At 41.5% G+C, this 21669-nt stretch overlaps 1 protein-coding gene across 5 annotated transcripts in view; it reads right to left on the reverse strand.

The window, feature by feature from the left end:
• The window catches only part of MYRF (myelin regulatory factor), a 184343-nt gene that overhangs the window by 80016 nt on the left and 82658 nt on the right, over positions 1–21669 (reverse strand). Inside the window, exon 1 of one of the 5 annotated variants that reach the window (XM_056526789.1) lies at positions 3873–4000. The exons of 3 other annotated variants lie outside the window; for them this stretch is intronic. The gene's annotated coding sequence lies outside the window, so the exon portion shown is untranslated. Of the gene's footprint in view, positions 1–3872; positions 4001–21669 lie in introns of those variants that run through there. One more of the 5 variants, XM_056526790.1, reaches the window with a different exon arrangement.

Here is a 21669-nt window from a genome sequence, read left to right on the forward strand (position 1 = left end):
GACTTGGTCTGCATCTCATTCATTCGGAGTCCGATAATGACTCAAGTTGGCTTATTTCTGCACTGTATACGAGTATGTTTCCGGACTGAAAACCAAGGCATACCACGTTTTCAGTCCGGCTGCAAAACCGGATACGGTGCAAAAATGAACCGACCAGAGTCACTATCTGACTCCGAATGAATGTGATGCCGGCCAGGTCCAGCTGGGATACGGTAGCGGCTGTTTTTGACATTTTCCCATTTCCCCACCAGATCCAGTGACAGTATTAGCTAAACATGGTGTGAATGCACCATTAGGTCACTACTAGGTCTTGCCGAACAATATAGCTCTTAATTCATAAGTCAAATAAACAAGCAGTGAAAAAGATCATATTCTGTCTACAGTGCTGTGAACTCTGTACTGTACTTTCTAAAGAGAGGTTTCCTTACAATGTCATCAAAAATGCTGCATCCTGCTGGGATGGGAGTTCATCCCTTAACTATTGTGTACACAATGGTGGACAATGAGAAGACAAAAAAAACAAAAAACTTTTTGAGACTTCTTAAAAATAACACTGCATTACGAAATTATTATTTTTTTATGGATAGCATTTTGGGCAAAAAATGTATAAGTGTGGAGCATTACTTGTAAGACTTTTTGGCAGTATGTTCGTCAGTTGTACACCATATCAGACTGCATTGTGGCTTTGAACATGGCAGATGGAAGTTGTCTGCAAATTCCTGTCCTTGATACTTGTTTCTGAGATTTGTTTGTGAGGAATGTGGGGACTGTGCACATCACCAGACGCAGCCTTCCCTCTCACCTAAAGCCAGCTTTACGTGATTAGAGGCTAATACATCGCTTGATGGTCACGGGACTCAGCCAGGGGATTAGGAGAAAAACAAAAACTTTAGAACAAGCTATAGAAGCCACAGACAGAGAGTCATATTACAGGACCACCAGGATTAGGTCACATTGGGGGACAATCAAGATCAGGTTGCACAGCAGGGCTAACAAGATAACTTAACTTAGTAGGACCACCAAGACTGGCCCCAGACTGTCCTGCATAGCTAAAGAGCAAGTACAAGTTTCAATAGGTATTTTTATTGATACTTTGCACCTTTAAGTCTATTAAAAGGAGTTCTGTGGTACCCAAGGGAATGATGGGTGTTATTGTAGACTGACAAGTATGACAAGAAAAGAAGGACATGTTTTTGCTATGTAAGGGTCTGATGATTTTGCGCTCCCTTCACTTGAGGTTATAAAGAATGAGAACAGCCAAAGTAAATCAGATTGATGTAATTGATGTATGCCAAACAGTGCTGTAGCTGGTATTTTGAGTACTAGATATGTAAGTCATGCTAAAAGCTATTGAAGCCGGTAAATGGAGAAGAGAGTAAGACATGTGAAAATATAGTCAATATATAGTGGTAGATAGCAGCTCTACACAAGATCTGTAGACCATGTCAGTGATTACAGTGCAGGTGACTCACAGGAGAGTTACTTCTCTGAGCAGAGTCACTTACTTTTCCATTTCTTCTCCATCTGGCTTGGACCATCATGAGGACTTCTCCTGGCCAAGACCTGTGTTTGCAGAATCTGCCAAACAAACTTTTTAGGCTTTTCACTCCAGCACCCATTGCACCTCTATACAAACTCCCCACTTGTATTGCCCCACAACAATAACACCCCCATATAATAGTTAGGTCCCCTCTGTGATCCATATCGTAGTTAGGCCCCTCCTATGCTCCTAGTTGGTGTTTACCATTTGTTCCTCTGTGAACCACAACTGGTGCTTTTATATTAAATCCAAACATAAAATATAGAGGTAAGTAAGGTTTCGGGTTTTAGCGACCCATAATCATTGTATGATTAAAGAGTACCTCATCATCATCATCAACTAATCTGTGCCTAATCCCCCCCATATGTCCCTGACTAATACTGATGCAAATCCATTTTTTTAACCCCTCCCATTTTACCTTATTTCTTCCATGTCTTACTGCTCATGGCTCTGTGCCTGTGTGAGGGAGGAAGGGGGCGTGGGCCGGCAGGAGCCACATCATCTGAAGCCTGTCTGGGCTCACTTCCACCCTTCTTCCTCTATGCTGCGCTACCTCTCCCTCCCTTGCATTTACAAGGGGGTGAGGGGTGCGATCAGTGGGCACAGAGAAGCTGTCTGATTGACAGGCAGGGAGATGTGTTGTGCTTCTCAGTATTTGGCTGCACTGACAGTTCGGACTCATTCCAGGCCAGCATGTTGCGACCGGGACATCTAGGGAGACCCCTAGAGGTAATTTTAAAGAAAGAACAATAAAGGTATAAATGGACATTTTTTTTTTTTTTTTTAAAGGAATACAAATAAAAGTGGTTAATTAGATAATAATTAACAACATATCAAAAAAATGTTGGTGACATGTTCTCTTTAAGCGTTTGTTTACACAGCGGAATTTGCCGAATTCAGCCGAAATTCCACAAAATAAGGGAACGTTCTTATTTTTGCTGAATTTTTGAGGTGGAATGCCCACCATGGAAATTCTGCTGTCGAAATGGGACTGTGGAATCCCATTTGAATCAATAGGCATCAAATTACTCTTAGTTCTTCAGCGGAATTCCGCACAGAAATTCTGCTGAACATACCCATAGTGTAGCTGAGACCCAAATCGTGTTGGTACCTGTATCTGCCTCAGTGTTTTATTTTGGGATTTAAAAATCCAGAGGAAGGCAAAATCCCTATATGAGGCTGATGCCAATTGCGCAGGGGAATATTTCCTTACTGACTCCAATATGGCAAACAGAATAAATCCCTGGATCAATGTCCTATCGCCATTAATCAAAAACGATCAATAGAAAGATCTATGTACAGTCCATTCAAGTATTTGTACATTGTGATTAAATTGCCCTTAAGACGTCTATAAGATGTCCAATCTATAACTGACCTCCTCATAGAAGCTGATCAGCTTAGTCTGACAGGACCGATCATGAACCCATGTTGGTGCTGTGTTAGGTTATTTTCATTATGATATTCCAAAGTACTTTTTGAATATTGGCACCACATTTGAACACCAGTGAAACAATCTTTGTCATTATGCAATCTTTAAATATAAGGAATAAGCATAGTACTTAATTTCTGTAAAACTATGGGATGGAAATAATCTGGGCCTGGTGATTTGTGTGTTTTAATGTTAATAAGGCTGTGAGATTTGCTAAGGAATTTACATGATTTTTACTTATGTATCTGGCATTGGATTTTCCTGTGTAAATACAGTAGAGAAGATTAGTAGATTGGCTTTTTCCTCATCCTCCTCCACTATTACACCCAGATTATTTCTTAGGGGGGCAACATTTTTCAGTTTCAAGTTTCTAATAATTCATGTAGGTGAATAATAATATTCCCATAGAGGCAAGTTTGATGGAAATGCCCAATACTGATACTGCTTTGTGGACCACAATATATAATAACTATAAGTAACTCTACAGTAAAGGCAGGTATTACGATATGGAAAAATATCTTATCCCAAGGTATGCTGAACCCCGCAAAATACTCAGACATTCCATTTAAGGTTCTACAACATTTTCTCCCACAAACGGCTCTGTGACACTGGGGGAAACTAGGCATACGAAAATTAGCTAACGTTAGCATAGTAAAACAGTTTAAAGGGTTACTCTGGCGCTAAACATCTTATCCACTTTCAAAAAGGATAGATTGCGGGGATCCCGCCGCTGTGGACCCCCGCAATCTCTATTGCAGCATCCCCATTTTTAAGCTGCACAGAGCGAGGATCACTCTGTGGCTGATGACGGGCAGTGCAGGTGACGGAGTATCGTGGTGGCTCTCTGCAGCTGAAAAATGGGTTGCAGGATAGAGAGATTTTTTTTTTTAAACATATGCCCACCTGATATCCTTTAAAAAACCACATCCCTATCCATTTCAATAAGCTTGGGGAAAGGACCTAGGCAGCACTATAAGATGGAGGGCCTAGTGGCTAAAAAACCTTATCCATTAGAATATATGAATAGATATGGGGGGAGATTTATCAAAACCTGTCCAGAGGAAAAGTTGCCCAGTTGCCCATAGCAACCAATCAGATTGCTTCTTTCATTTCACAGAGGCCTTGTTAAAAATGAAAGAAGGAAGCTGATTGGTTGCCATGGGCAACTGGGCAACTGGGCAACTTTTCCTCTGGACAGGTTTTGATAAATCTCCCCCATGGAGACTATAGAAACTGTTTAGAAGTAACACTGAACTATTATCCTCATTCTAAAGAGATAATTTAGACTGGAGTAGCTAGAAATAGATTTAGAAATGGATTTAATTATATAGAGTAACCTCAGGTTTTCACAGTAAGGGAAAATTAATGTAAGTGTGTGTTGATATGAATGTTTTATACTATTTTAGTTTTTGTCTTTGCTGTGTTTTTTTTTTAATTATTATTATTATTATTATTTTTCTCAATCCATTTCAAGGGATTTATGTTTATGTCTGTATTTGTTTTTGTGTATAATTGTTATGTGTTAAAAGCAATAAAAATACATTTGGATAAAAAATAATAATAATAATGGGCTCTTGATACTTTCTATGGCAATCTTTATTTGTTGCAATTTTTGTTTTTACTAATTTTATTTGTTTTTACAGAATTTATTCTATTCTATTCTATTGTATATGGCCTATATATAGGAGGTATGCCTGACATTAGCAGTACCTAGGCTCACTACTTTAGTCCCCTCATGAAGTAACAATTGAGAAACAACTCTTAAAACATTAACTAGAGCATTCTTAGGTCCACTTCTTTACCCAGGTGGAGTTGGGAATGGCTCCTGCAATACTCGAGCAGGAAATTTGCATGTGACTAAATCCTTATTCAGCTGTACAAAATGATGCAATATATGTAAATACATTAACCCTAGACACACCGTAGACCTCAATGCATGCACAAAATGGCAGATGAATACACATGCAAAATAGGAAATACAGTTATTTAAGCCTGTAGCACCTGAAATACGCCCAAAGCTACGTCCAACAAATCTTTTAAGTCCTCAGCCACCCGATTACTCTGCTGGGGAGTGGCTAGAACAGCTGGACTGAGCCACCACACATACACACAATAAGGTCAGTTTACGTATCAGTATGTTTTTGGAGTGTGGGAGGAAACCAGAGTACCCAGATGGGAACAAAAGGGCAACATACAAACTCAAGTTATATTACCATTCCCGTATTTAAAGCTAGGACTCCAGCGCTGCAAGTCAACATTGCCAACTACTGAGGCACTGATGGGGTTGAATGGTCACTGTGAAAGGGGGCCTGCTGCAGTAAATGCAACTTGCGTACCTATAGCTTTCCAACACAAGTTTGTAGAATATAGGAATATTCGGTGAAGTCTAGATGGGATGAAATACTAGCAAAGGTGTGTTTTCATATTTGCTTCTTTGTGTGTAGTACAATGAAATGTTTTCTATTATCCAATTAAATGAATATTTTTATAACTCTACACTATTTTTCTATAGGGAAATGAATATGCATATCTTGTTTGGAGTTAAGCAGGTTATAGTAAAAGCTAATGCCTTTCTTATATGAGGACTATTTGGTCACGAACTGGATTAGTTTGGCATTAGTAGTTAATGAAGGGTCTCTCTTGTTGGTTGGGAAATGGGAAATTTGAAGAAAAGCATAAAATTCTTTAGATGCAAGATTAAAATGATCTTGTAAATGCGTACACGGCAACTTCCCATTTGGGTAAAAAAGCTAATTGTTGGTTGTGATGCCATTTGGAATCCAACAGCGTTAGTCAATGTTAAAGGGGTACTCTGCCCCTGGAAATCTTATCCCCTATCCAAAGTATAGGGGATAAGATGTTTAATCACGGGGGTCCCACCGCTGGGGACCTCCGCGATCTCGGCTGCGGCACCCAAGACATCCGGTGCACGGAGCTAACTTCACTCTGTGCCGGATGACTTGCGATGCGGGGTGGAGGCTCATGACATCACGGTCAAGCCCCCTTAATGCAAGTATATGGGAGGGGGCATAGACTTGCATTGAGGGGGCGTGGCCATGATGTTATGAGCCTCCGGCGCTGCACCCAATGCTCTAAACGAATGCTGGGTGCAGCAGGGAGATTGTGGGTGTCCCCAGCGGCGGGACCCCTGCAATCAGACTTTTTATCCCCTATCCAAAGATGTCTAGGGGCGGAGTACCCGTTTAAGGATAATATCTTCTAAATATTCCAAAAGAAAATTTTTCCAAGGGAATATTCCAAAGGAAAAATTTGGGAAGTTGCTGTCCTTAATATTCAGGATTTCCTGGAAGCAAAATCCTCAGCGTATCTAACCATTGGTCAGGTGATGCTCATTTAGGTTCGGTGTTCATCACAGTCACAGCACAGTTATCAGAGCTCTGTCTTTCATGTCACTCATGCATGTCTTCATCACCTGACCAGGACACATTTTCATCCTCTAGAACAGTGTTTCCCAACCAGTGTTGCGCACCCTGGTTGGGAAACCGTGCTCTAGAAGTACAAGCAATAAATGCCTCTTTGCAGTGACTATACACTGAGATCTTGGAAAATGTAAAGGACTAATACAAGGGGGGACCTAAGAAAGAAGTTGTCAGAAGTTTAGATGAGCAGGCAGAAGCATTCATATGAATGTGGGTCTGTTAAAGGGATACTCCACCCCTAGATATCTTATCCCCTATCCAAAGGATAGGGGATAAGATGTCAGATCACGGGGGGCCCGCTGCTGGGGACCCCCGGGATCTCGGCTGCAGCATGCCCCCTACCATAGACTTGCATTGAGGGGGCGGGGCGTGACGTCACACGGGGGCGGAGTCGTCACGTCACGCTCTTCCACTCGCGTGGTCGGGATCCGAAGCCTCCAGCGTTGCCGGAAGCCGTTGCGGTGGGTGCTGCGATGGGACCCCCGCAATCCTTTGGATAGGGGATAAGATGTCTAGGGGCGGAGTAATTAATTTCCATCTTACAGTGCTCAGTTCTCCCTGAAAAGCCAGGCCAGCTGTATATGTACTCATAAAAAGCCTTGTCACTATGACATTTCAGACATTTCTTAAAACGTTTAGTGGAAGCTAAACTGATTTTCCATTCGTCCACACACGCCACGGATTGAGTATGATTTAAAGGGGTATTTTAGGATTTTGCCCATGCTGCCAAGTTATAATACTGTGCAATATGTTTGTTTTACCGCTTTGTGCTGCTTTATCCTGGGAGAGCTGTAGTGCAAGTCTTTTCATTTTACTGTTGTCTCTGGCGTATCCCAGCATTCCATGGAACCAGAGACAATGGCCCTCATTTACTATTGCAAATCCGACAAGTTTTGTCGTGTTGTGCGCCAGTTTCTGGCTCATTGTGCCAGAAATTCTGTCTGCACCAGAATTGAAAAAAACACGACTAACTCTCCATTTTACTAAGAAAACCCGGGAAAGGTGCATAACCGTTGGGGAAAGGGGATGTGGTCACCAAAAACGGGCGTGTTCCCAACATTTTCACAAAAAAACAACATATTTACTAAGGTTTCCACAGAAAATGTGGTGGATTTGAGCTGAGGAAAACCCTACAGATCAGAGCATGTGTAACAAAAGCAAAATGTAGGGAAAGTGAAAAATGTAGGGAAACCTTAAAATACTGTGGAAAATAAATTGTAGGGAATTAAAACCCGCAAAGATACCTACACTCCACTAAGTAAATCAGGGCCAATATGTTATAAAAGTCACATGGTCTCTAGGGGGCAGGGCTATGCTGCAGTGGGTAAGTGGATAGCATTGCTAAATCCCTTCCACCCTGCAGCTTAGCCACATGAGACAATGTGACTTATGACATATTGGCTCTGGCCACATGGAATGCTGGGAAAGGTCAGAGACAACAATAAAATAAAAAGACAGGTGTGGGTCCTGTGTAGGAAATGGGACAAAACGATGCACAGAGGTATTAGAACAGTATGTATTGAAACTTGGCATAATGGGCTCAAAGGCTGAAGAATAAAATTCCTAAAATACCCATTTAATTATCCTGACTTGATCAGCTGACTTAAATGTATGACCGCTTTTGTTTTTTTTAAGCAATCTTAGTATTAACAAGAAAGAAAAATGATATCTCATATCTCTGGGGTATTAAAAATGAAGTTTGACAGAATTTATTGTGAGGTTGTTCACAATGTCTGCCCGGTGACGGGTTGTATGGGAGTTAGTAGGCCCTGTGTGCCCGCTCTCCGCTCCTCATCTGTTTTCCTGAAGCGGCAGGTCTGTTTCTCTTTACTGTCAGCCTTCCTCTCCATGTACACAATCTTTCAGAGCTCTTTATGGGCTGCCAGCTATTTACAGGATTAGTAAAAACAAACCTACTTTTTTAACCCACCCAGCATAGTATTGCAGTGAGGCATGGCATCTGGTACTTTTCACCAACCTTACAATCATGCCAGATGTGCAGACCTGGTCATCAAGGCCATAAATATCCCCAAATTGCATTATTCCATTAATTTTCATTAACTATCCATACTGATCTTCTCTATCCAGTCTCCCTAAAATATATAACACCCTGTAGACCAGCGAGTACCAAGCAGACTGTCACCTGTGCCCTCCAAACTACGGCATTCCCATATCTCTTAATCATGAGTAATCCCCATGCAGTCACCCCTTAGACGCAATTCATCCCACCCTGGAACCCCCTAACAAGAAGCAGATGTGTGAATGCGAGAGGGGAGCAGGGTCAAGCATTTTAATGAGCTGAGGAGTAGTGGTGAGAAGGAGGCTCCAGCCTCTCCTGACAAGGATTTTTAGGATTCTTTTGTTCCCAAGGAGTGAGACATCAGACAAGAAGTAGACTTCTAACAAAACTGAGACATTCTATAGGAATGAGATTTACAATTCAAGATAACAGTGAATCAAACGTTCCAGTTCTAGAACATACGTTTCTAGAAGCTGAAACCACCACAAAGCGTCCAGATGACTAGATAGATGTTTTTATGAAATGAAATCTGAGGAATGACATACGGTTCTTTATTTGGTGCAGATAACGACTATCAAAATGTCATAACGCCCATCAAGACTAAAACCTCAGCATTACCCCAACTCGTGGCATGACTAGGTCAGATGTTTTGCTATAACCACAAGGTTACAACAAATTGTTAAGTTGCACTGCAGGTCTTGGTGTTGTCCCGATTTTACCAGGATTTTTTATTGTTGTTATAATGCCCTCGCCTAAAGACATTGTGGGGGATATTCAAAGAAATTTGTGCCACTTTCTTTGCTTTAGCGGCGCTTCATTTGCCTAAAATGTGGTGCTCACGATTAGACCCACATATTCAGATATTAAGCACTCGATTTTGTGCCCTGTTCGACAATTATTTTTAAAAGGGGCGTGGCCAGGCTTTTTTGCGCTATTAGCTCTCTTTTGAAGGTTTAGCTCCAGTTTCTGGTGCACAAAGTGTCGCAGTTAATACCAATTATACCTGGTATTAAATTATGTGCTATTTATCCCAAATTTTCAAAAGACCAAACACACTTCTGAAAATGAGGCGCAGTTAATGGGGTACTTCGGAGCTAAGATATCTTATCCCCTATCCAAAGGATAGGGGATAAGATGCCTGATCACGGGGGTCCCTCCGCTGGGGACCCCCGTGATCTTTCACGCCGCACCTCGTTACAATCAGTCCCCGGAGCACGTTCGCTCCGGGTCTGATTACCGGCGATCACGGGGGCCGGAGCATTTTGATGTCACGCCTCCGCCCCCGTGTGACATCACACTCCGCCCCCTCAATGCAAGCCTATGGGAGGGGGTGTGACAGCTGTCATGCCCCCTCCCATAGGCTTGCATTGAGGGGGCGGAGGGTGACATCACAAGGGGTCGGGACCGTGACGTCACAATGCTCCGGCCCCCGTGAACACCAGTAATCAGACCTGGAGTGAACGTGCTCTGGGGTCTGACTGTAATGGAGTGCTGTGTGCAAGATCACGGGGGTCCCCAGCGGCAGGACCCCCATGATAAGGCATCTTATCCCCTATCCTTTGGATAGGGGATAAGATGTCTTAGTGCCGGAGTACCCCATTAACACTCTGAATATTATATTTTATTGCACTTTTTGACAAAGTGTACATGAATTATAGCCCATTTACAATGGCTAGTTATCAATACCAACTGCTAATGTCCAAACAATCAGCAATACTTACCCAGTATAAATGCACATGAAAATGAAATTTTGGTCATATGTTCTTGCCACCATGAAAACAATGATGTTCCATGCCAGCAGGAAGAATCAGTCTGATTTCCACGGGATTCTGCTGCGCTGTGCACATGGCAGAATTTCCGTGCCAGATGTATCGGGTGCGGAAATTCTAATTTCCGTGTCCACAGAAAATTCAGCAGCGGAAATTCCATTGTGTGAATGGGACAGGAAAATCCAATTGAAAATAATGGGGGAGATTTATAAAAACCTGTGCAGAGGAAGAGTGGTGCAGTTGCCCATAGCAACCAACCAGATTGCATTTTTCACAGGCCTCTTTAAAAATGAAAGAAGCAATTTGATTGGTTGCTATGGGTGACTGCACCACTCTTCCTCTGCACAAGTTTTGATAAATCTTCAGCAATGTGCTTTTAATTTCGTCAGAATATCCAGCGGAACTGTTTAGATTTTTTTTTTTTTCATTTTTGCTATATTCAACACAATTTCCCCCAAAGTGAGAGGGGTGTGTGGCCTCCCACAGCCAGGCAGATTTACTATAGTTTATACCAGAAATCATAAATTATAGTTGAAACTCATGCCAGCTTAATGACAGCAATAGATGTGCATAATGTGTTAAGAGGTGTGTGTCTCTTTAAATATTTGTTGCATCTGTATAACTTCTGTTTACAGGTGGTGTGCAAAATGCGAATCATAAAGGGAACCTGTCATGTTGAAAATGAATGTAGTCTTATATGCAGACAGCATGTTATAGATCAGGAGGAGCTGATCAGATTGACATGTTGTTTTATGAGAAAAGTTTCAGGATAACTTGTCATTTATTCATCAAAACCTCAGCTTATTCTGATCTAAGTAGTCAAGTGGGCAGTTCTTATCAGTGATTGACAGCTCTCTCTATGCACATGTGGTATGGGGTGTGATGCAGGGCAGATGGCATTAACCCCTTCTATTCGTGACGCCAGGGTGTGGTTTATCCTCAATATCACCCAAAGGTATACCGCTGGTTCCTGGGCTAGGCACGGGGGCAATAATGACTCCGACACCAAGTTACGGACAATGGTAGCTTAACTGAGTGACATATGGTGCAGTTTATACAGTGTAACCAGGCCCACAAGGTGACCAGTGACTTCAGAGACCTTAAGGGCTTGCTGGGACTTGTTTTTGGACAATTTAGTGCACGCCACGTTGACTTGACAATAGATGACAGTGACTGACTTGACTTGACTGGAGACAGACTAAGCTGTGACTTTAGCTTACTGGTAGACTTGTAACTTGTGGCTGCAGACTTGACTTGAGGCCTCCTATGACTCCGGACTCTTAGGCTCAACTGCACCTCAGCAAAGACTCAGGTACTAAGAGAGAGAGGAGACTCCTCCCAGGGCTTTTATGGGGGAGACTCTGGTGGGGTCCCATTGGTCACCCTTAAGTCAACTGGTCACTGATACCTCCTGGGTAACAATCACATGACAACTGATATTCACATGTTAACCTTTCTTAAAAGATACAACATTCTTATATACATAACATAGGGGATAATATACAATTATCCTGAAACTTTTCCCTACAAAACTAGTTATAAATCTGCTCAGCTGCTGCTGCCCTATAACATGATGCCTGCAGATTATACTGCATTTTTAATGCAGCAGTTTCTTTAGAATACATCTACCCAATGGTTTTTGTCATTTTGGGGACATGCTTTTAATGTATATTTAATAGCATTTAATGGGTGGTAACTTTTCAGGCTTCAAATTTATATGGAAAAAGTTCTGTATCTAGAGCATTCTGCGTTTAAACATTTTTCAAAACACCCTAATAAGTGCAAACAGAAAACATTGTTTGTAATTATATATATTTTCCATTATAATCATTCGGCAGACATCTGTCTGCTTTGTTTCATACAACAACAAAAAAAAAAAAAAAAAAAAGAAGGAAAAGAAGGAAAAATCCTAAAATGCTATGTGTATAATCACTGTAAGGCTACACTCCAATATTGCGCATCAGCATTTGTTAGCCAAGTCTTGGAATGGGTCCAAAAATATCAAAAAGATACAGATCTTTCCAGTATACTTTTTCTCTATATATCTTATCCACTCATAGTTTTGACTTTCAAGTGTCTACAAAATACTGTCTAAAATACTGCCATGTGAGAAAAGCCAAATGGTACTACCAGGGCCCACATGAGACTGCTACCTCTACTCCCATTAGACTGTTAGCTTTACAATAAGGTTGTGTTCACATATGCCTGGCTATCCTGGAAGGGATCAGATGAAACAAGTTAGGTCTTTTGAATCAGGTGCTCCGTAGGCTACAATGGGGCATGGCACTGGACCTATGGAGCCAGACCTTCTGATTTTTGGACACCAGTGAAGTTAATACCAATATTTGGTGTGAACTGATTTTTTTTTAGTTTTTTTTTGCTATTTCCCAATGTTTACACAGAACATGTATTGCAGGTTAAATGTAATGGTGGATGAGACAGATCAGAGAAATTGTCCATTTACCCAATTTTCATATTTGTCTTACTGGAAATCAATATATGTACACCAGCCGCATCCCCTGTCCCATGTTATAGGGTCTATACATCTTTTCTGAAGACACATCAGCAGCTTTGTGCAATGTCTCCGGCCATGATACAGCAGATCTTAGGATATTTTGTTGGCCGGTGTGTTGTCTGAGTGTTGCTGGCTGGCACAGTGTTCCCATGGATATGTTCAGCACATTATGACATTCTGCTTAAAAATGCTACATCTGCACATTCCAGTGTCGCCCTGTCCCCCAAACCCACCCCCAACCCTTCTCTAATCTCATCCCTTACACCCCCCTTCACTTTTTATGTTTATGTTGCTCTTTGTGCCCATTGGTTCAGGCACTTGAGACCAGAAATTTTAAGGAGGTACAGAGAGATTTTTATCCAAACACTTGGTAAGCCCCTGGCCTGGGGGGGAGGTATCAGAGCCAGGAAGACAAAGATTCCCTGATGCTGATTTCCCCCGAGTCTGCACTAATGTCCTTTAGAGGAAGAGCAGCACATGTCCTGCTGTCACCCTGCACCAAGCCTATATGTGCGCAACGCACCAACCCACAATGTAGGAAATAGGATAGGTATATTTGATATGTAGTATATGATATAAGACATGCTGGTGCTCTATGCTGCTCTAACCAATACACACCAATCATGGCGTATTAGCACGGTGGCTGAATTACAACATTATAACATTTTGATTATTTAGTAACATATGTATAAGATACCATACGCTATCAATTGTGATGATAAACCATGCCCACTAGAGAGTAACATGATCTTTAACCGGCCTATTCCCATAGCACAGCAGAAACAACATTGTTTTACAGGCTATAAAAATATAGAAAAATGTATACACTGGCACTCACCTATAAAAAAAAACAAAAAAAAGCTTTATTGGAGTCCATTAAAATCTCAGGTTCAGCTAATGCGCTCTCTCCTGTCGAGATGTGCAGTTTTTAATGGACTCCAGTAAAGTTTGATTGTAATAGGCGACTGCCAGTGTACACACTTTTCTATATTTTTTCAGTCTACTCTTTATTCTTTAGTCATTCTGCTACCCTATTCATATATCGCCTGCCATTTTTCTAGCCACAGCGTTTAGGTGCATTTCAGGTATACACACTGCTATTCCTCTATCTGTACCTTCAGTATTACAGACTATATTCAGTATATATGTTATATGTTCAGTCCCATATGTAGCTAGAGGGATTAAAGGGGGATTTTTCTCTATATACAAACTTATACATGACTACTTGGGCCAGAATCAGTAGAGGTTTACATATTTAAAATAACAAGTTATTCTGGAATAAAACTGTATATCCATCTACCAAGCTCCTTCTGCTCTATAATATGGTGATATGGTATCTTTTTTCTGTGTGACTGGATCCCTTTAAATTCCCAAGCAGTGACTTTTTGAAGCAGTGAGGTAATTATGGCCGATGTATGAGTATAGGAAATTGACACACACAGGCCATAGAGATAATTCCAGTATGATTGACATGTCACTACTTTGGCTACCTACTGGCTACTGTCCAATAGGTAGGTCTGTTGTTATGAACGCAAATGCTATAGAGAATACAGCTGGTCGGCACTGCATACACCCAATTCAGAAACTGCAAGCAGAGTCCTCCTTAAAGAAGCTAGTGGTGCTCTACTCCTATAGAAAAATAGGACATGTAATAGACTTCAGGTAAGTAGAAAGCAGGAATGGCACTCACCACATGCTTCAATTTTCTTCCTTTATTCCAATAAAGTGCAGGTTTTAAAAGACGGCATGGTTCACCTAGCAAGGTGCAGACGCCAGCTTGTGTGTTCACAGGTTACAATTGTTTCGCTCGACTGAGCTTCAATAGACCCTCCCCATCCTGTGCTCACGTGTCCATTTCAACACCTCACCTGGATGACGCAAGCACTAGGGCGGGGATTACAAACACTTAGTTAAAAACAAGGTGAACCATGCCGTCTTTTAAAACCTGCACTTTATTGGAATAAAGGCAGTAAATTGAAATAAAGGAAGAAAATTTAAGCATGTGGTGAGTGCCATTCCTATTGTTATTAACCCCTTCCCGCAAATGGACATACTGTATATTTGCAGTAACATTGGTACACCTGTCTATTGCTCATATCCAACACAACGTGCCAGTTCCCCAATGTTTCTTTAGTCCCTTCAGCAACACTGTTTGACAAAGCATTGGCTACCACAGAGATCCTATAGGCTTTCCAAAAGGTCTTACAACCCTAACAAATATTGGGAGCTCAATAGTAAACATGAATGCTGAGTATAGGATCAGTACTTTTCAAAACCCACTTCACCCATGTTCCAGTTTTCAGCATCATATCTTGTTCTGCCAGTGATCTTCCTATAGTATATATTTCGTGGAGTCAAGGGCACATGTACCCTCTCACACACACTTAGCATTCCAGCGTAATGAGCCTCTTTATTATCTGCTGCTAACAAAGACCAGTTGCTCCCAGACAAGAGATATACATACCTCAGGCCGCCACCAATCACAAAACCCTGCACCAGTCCTCTAAGACCCCAGCAGACAGCCAAACCCCCAGGGATAACTCCCCTCTCAGAGTACTCGGTTCAGGAAGGTTAATTGGAAAGAAAACAGGTCCGTCTAATATAACTTGTCCATTACTGAATAACTCCATGAAGAACTAGATAGTATCCATAAAATAATATTGTGATTCCCGGTGTTCTATAAGAAGCTGTTGTTCTATCGCAATTTTCTATTACACCTGAAAGATATATTTGTCGTTATATGTTGAGGGACATTTACTAAGCCAAAACTGCCAGAAATCTGGTATGATTTGCATTTTCAAAACTTTTAACGCATACTTGTGTTTTAGACATTTTTTGCACCTCACTAGCCAAGAGGCACGACTAAGAGAGAAAGAGCAGGGCTTCAGAACAAGGATTGTGGCAATGATGGGTGCCAAATTACAATGTGAGGCACTACAATAGACAGTCTGGTCTAAGGGTGCTTCTATAGGGGAAGACAGCTGCCTGATACAAGTGGCGATCAACTATGAATTAAATGGCCGCCCAAATGATCATTGAATAGTTGGTCCAACCGTTCACTTCCATCATTGTGGGTAGTACATCCCCTATGGCGTTCCTATAATTATTGGCTCATGTAAAAGGGCCAGTGCTCAGCAAATGAGAAAATGCTTGTTTTTTTGGCCGATTCACCCTAGGAGATATGTGGCCGACATTGAAGTGTTTAAAGGGGTACTCTGGTGGAAAACAAATTTTTTTTTTTTTTTCCATTTCAACTGGCTCTAGAAAGTTAAACAGATTGGAAATTTACAAAAAAAATTTGGTGCAGCTCACAACCAAAAATCTGAGGATAGTGGGGGAAATTTATCAAAACCTGTGCAAAGTAAAAGTTGCCCAGTTGCCCATAGCAACCAATCAGATCACTTCTTTCATTTTTAACAAGGCCTCTGCAAAATGAAAGAAGCGATCTGATTGGTTGCTATGAGCAACTGGCCAACTTTTCCTGTGCACAGGTTTTGATAAATCTCCCCCAGTGTGATTAAATACCAGAACCCACCGGCCAAGGAAAATCAAAGAATATAGAATATAATCACTCCTCTAAGATTTCACCTACAAAAGGTGCATAATGATATTTCAAGGATTGCAAAATTGGAATAAAATGTTAATTTATTAAAAATGTCAATATATTTTTTACATATTTTTCATATTGACATTTTTAATACATTTTAATTTTATTCCAATTTTGCAATCCTTGAAATATCATTATGCACCTTTTGTGGGTGAAATCTTAGAGGAGTGATTATATTCTATATTCTTAGATTTGAAATTTACTTCTATTTACTTTGAATTACTTCCAGTACTTATCAGTTGCTGTATACTACAGAGGAAGTTGAGTTGTTCTTTTCTGTCTGACCACAGTGCTCTCTGCTGACACCTCTGTTTGTGTCAGGAACTGTCAGAGTAGGGGCAAATCCCCATAGCAAACCTCTCCTGCTCCGGACAGTTCCTGACAGGAACAGAGGTGTCAGCAGAGAGCACTATGCTCAGATAGAAAAGAAACTCCTAAAGAAAAGAACTTCCTCAGTAGTATACAACTGCTGGGAAGTACTGGAAGGATTAAGATTTTTAATAGAAGTAATTTACAAATCTTTTTAACTTTCTGGCACCAGGTGATTTGAAATTTTTTTTTCCCACGGGAGTACCTCTTTAATAGGCCACACGATTGATTCAGCCTAAGGGTGCATTCCCACAGGGCGTATACGCAGCGTATTTGACGCTGCGCAAAATGTATGGCAGCAGCGGGAAATACGCTGCGTATCCCTTGCTCACTATACACACAGGGCTTTCCGGCGACAGCCCTATGTGTGTAGTGAGTTTTGGAGGCGGAGCCGCGCGTCACAGACACGCCGGCACACGGCCCCGCCTCCAAAACTCACTACACACATAGGGCTGCCGCCGGAAAGCCCTGTGTGTATAGTGAGCAAGGAATACGCAGCGTATTTCCCGCTGCTGCCATACATTTTGCGCAGCGTCAAATACACTACGTATACGCCCTGTGGGAACGCACCCTAAAGGTGAGTTTAGCACTCATTCCCTGCCTCCCGTTGGCCCATCTAAAAGGGCCCTAATCCTAAGGCTAACCATACAACTGAGACTTTGATTGGCACAAAAATTCAAAGTCCTATGGGACCATTTGAAGAAACAAGTATAAATGATCAGGGGAGAAAAACTTGCAGTAAACTTGCAAAAAACTTTGGGATGTTCACCCTAATGCAGCCAATCTAGCAAAAAATCTGGTGTTTTCAGATGCAAAAATCCTTTGTTTATATACATGTTTAATTTTTTGTTTGTGGAGCTCCTGTCAGTGACAAGTTGTATGAGAAGTGGTGTCTACCTGAAAAAGCTGGTGCAATTCTAACTATAATATATGAGCTTTTCCCTATTGCATGTGGTAGGGGCACTATTTGCTAAAGCCCAGATGCACAATCATGAGTTCGGCCGTATGAAAGTAATTTTAGTAATCTGTCCCACGGTAAAGCTGCGTGTGGGCAGTAATGTGGGTCTGATTAGGCAACATGGTGATGTCATGGTATATAGGGTACCACAAGGGTGTATGTCCTCTAGCAGAATAATATCTAGTGTGTGGTACACCGGAATGTAGAGCTACAGCTGGAACAGACGTCTTCTGTAAACAGACACTACATATCGCTCCATCTTATAAACACCTCATCTTTTATTTATTCCCATTAATATGTCGAAGAAAATTTCTGCTGACATGGTATTCTATGTATCTCGCTGACCGTTTCCCTGTACATATCGGTGAATGATCGGTGTCAATGTAGAATAAAATGATCTTACTCAAGAAAATGTTATTCTTTATACAGTGGTCCCTCAACATACAATGGTAATCCGTTCCAAATGGACCATCGTTTGTTGAAACCATCGTATGCTGAGGGATCCGTGCAATGTAATGTATAGGACAGTGGTCTACAACCTGCGGACCTCCAGATGTTGCTGGAGGTCCGCAGGTTGAAGACCACTGGTAGAGGAAATTGTACTCACCTGTCCCCGCCGCTCCGGACCGTCACCGCTGCCCTGGATGTCGCCCTCCATCGCTGTCGCCGCGTCCCCGGGGTGTCTCGACGCTCCGGCAAGGCCTCTGCTTCCCCGGCATCCTCGCTCTCCGTCGCTGCCATCACGTCGCTGTGCACGCTGCTCCTATTGGATGACGGGACGGCGTTCGCAGCGACGTGATGACGATGATGGAGAGCGCCGACAATGCAGAGGATCCCGAAGAGGACCCGCCGGAGCCCCGAGGACAGGTAGGAGACCATTACCGGAGCTCACGGGGCACCGTAGACGGCTATCCGGTGGCAGCTGAAGCAGTCTGCGCTGCCGGATAGCCGTTTATGCGATGGCCCCGACATACAAAAGCATCGTATGTTGATGCTGCCTTCAACATGCGATGGCCTCTGAGAGTCACTGCGCCAGTGTAAACAGTGGTCAGATGACAACCAATTAACCAAGGAATGGGCCCAAATAAACAGAAGAGGAGCAACTCTTTCCATTGTAGTATTTCTCTATAGGGGAGACTGAATGGGGTGGCCTATGAGACTGTGGGACTGATGGAGACAGCCAAGTACTGTGAGTAGGTGATAAATGACAATTGTGGGAAAACCTCCCTAAGCCTTATCAATGCCCTGTGCTGCCAACTATGGAATATAATCACCAGTTATGGCAATAGGGATACCTGCTGTGATGAGCTGAACACTATAAAAAAGTTTGCATATTCTACACACCAGATGTAAAGTTTTGTTCAGTAAACATGAAAATTTGCTTTACAGGCAGAGTATAGTAATGGTTCCTATTTTCTTCCAGCAGATAACAGCATTATGTCACTTCCCTTGTTTTGCATGGTTTTGGGTTTTGGCTTGTGCATTGTTCTATAGTTTATCCCCTTAAGATCTTAGCACCTACAGGGTGAAACACGTTGGGACAGTTGTGTTGTTTTTGGTCCTGCTAAGTAGCACGATCAATAGTACCTTTTTAATCTATCAATTTTTGTTCTTTTTCTTCTAGGTAAATTGCTAATGCTCCTAGAATTTGTATCTGGGCACAACGTAGACACATTCATATTTGGTTTAGTTATTATTTAATATTGTGTCCGACTTCCACTAGGGGTCTAATTTGCATTTTATCATTTAAGATATTAAAAGTTAAAAAAGGAAAAAAAATACGGATTTGGCCAACAGCTATATGTGTGGTCAGCTTTACTTTAAAGGGGTACTCCGGTGAAAACCTTTTTTCTTTTAAATCAACTGGTGGCAGAAAGTTAAACAGATTTGTAAATTACTTCTATTAAAAAAACCTTAATCCTTCCTGTACTTATTAGCTGCTGAATACTACAGAGGAAATTCTTTTCTTTTTGGAATGCTCTCTGATGACATCACAAGCACAGTTCTCTCTGCTGACATTATTATAATAATAATAATAATAATAACACTTTATTTATTGTTGTCCTTAGTGGGATTTGAACCTAAGTCTCCAGCACTGCAAGGCAGCAGTGCTAACCACTGAGCTGCCCTTAGCATACATCTGCTATGCATGGTTGCTAAAATGGACAGAGATGTCAGCAGAGAGCACTGTGCTCGTGATGTCATCAGTGTTCCAAAAAGAAAGGAATTACCTCTGTAGCATTCAGCAGCTAATAAGTACTGGAAGGATTAAGATTTTTTAATAGAAGTAATTTACAAATATGTTGAACTTTCTGCCTTCAGTTGATTTAAAAGAAAAAAGGTTTTCACCGGAGTACCCCTTTAAGAATGTACCATACATCCTACAGTATGCAACTATAATTTAGGGTCTATAACCTATGGATAACTAGTATATACCTGCAGTATAAACACTGCTATCTGTGTTGCAGAATAGAGCTGAAACCTATTGCCTGGGGCTTCTCACCTTGTTCAAACGCTGTGGACATTGAAATCTTTGGTCTGCTCTGCATCTGCTGTACAACCACCTGGCCCCATATCCCAATCCAGCTGTGTGGGTTGGCACAGATCTGGAACAGTGAATTGCTTGGTCAGCCTGCAGTGTGTTCAGCAGAAGAGAGGACACTGAGGCTTGTTTGTGAAATGTGCCCAAGCGAAGCTCTGTCAATGAGAAGCCTCTTAGTATGGGACCATAATGTGCCATTATCATTGCTTTTAAAAAAAAAATGACAGCATCTATTTAGCCGCCATGAAAGAAGGCACTGTAAGCAGAGGTTCGAGTTGGGGACCCTGTTGACAAACATCGCTACAATCTCTGACAAGTGCTGGACTGCTGAAAAGCGAGGTCTATTTAAATGTTGAACGCAAAATAGTCGTAAGATTCTAAATTTCAAACTTCAAATAAAATTGTAATTTAAGTTCAACTTAGGACAAGACCAAGAGGACATAAGGAAAGAAACGGCAGAAGACTTCAGTAGAAAAGTTGATAAGTCAAATGAGTTTGGAATGAAATTTTATAGGAATAATACTTGTTTGTTAGAAAATATTACAGGGGTACTCGGGTGGAAAACGTATTTTTTTTTTTTTTTTAATCAACTGGGGCCAGAAAGCTAAGCAAATTTGTAAATGACTTCTATTAAAAAATCTTAATCCTTCCAGGACTTCTTAGCTGCTGACTACTACAGAGGAAATTATTTTCTTTTTGGAACGCAGAGCTCTCTGCTGACGTCTCTGTCCATTTTAAGAACTGTCCAGAGTAGGAGAAAATCCCCATAGCAAACATATGCTGCTCTGGACAGTTCTTAAAATGGACAGAGGTGTCAGCAGAGAGCTCTGTGTTCCAAAAAGAAAATAATTTTCTCTGTAGTATTCAGCAGCTAATAAATACTGGAAGGATTAAGATTTTTTTATTAGAAGTAATTTACAAATCTGTTTAACTTCCTGGCACCAGTTGATTTAAAAAAAAAAAAAAAGGATAAGTAGTGATTTTCTTCATCTAAAACTCTGCCTTTGTAAGGCTTAGGAGTCTAGTGGGTGGTCCCAATCAGTCCATCCAAAGATAACTGTTAATCACTAATAGAAATGCCCCTTGGACACCAAAGTGCAGAATGAGCAAAAGTTTAGATGCATTATTTACTAGTTTTACTGAATCTTTTTTCACTAGTTATTAGAACAATCTGTTTAGCTCATCTTGCTGTATAACATGCTGCCTACAGATTTAACTGTATTTTCAATGTGACAGGTTCCCTTTAATAGATGGGGTTCCAAATGACATCTCTCGCTCGCACTCATAGTTGTGTAATACTTCATCTCTCCTTTAGAGGTGCTGTGGGGGAACTGAACACCAGCTTCCTAGCTCCCCTTCCCCCTTACAGGTTAAACAGGACCCTGTGGTCATCTTCTTATCAGGCCACCCTTCTAGCAACTGTATATTATGCAGAGTAAAACCTTTATCTCTTTTTGGCAGATCATGGCAATGACCATAC

The sequence above is a fragment of the Hyla sarda genome, chromosome 6, assembly GCF_029499605.1.
Source record: "Hyla sarda isolate aHylSar1 chromosome 6, aHylSar1.hap1, whole genome shotgun sequence".
Taxonomy (NCBI): domain Eukaryota; kingdom Metazoa; phylum Chordata; class Amphibia; order Anura; family Hylidae; genus Hyla; species Hyla sarda.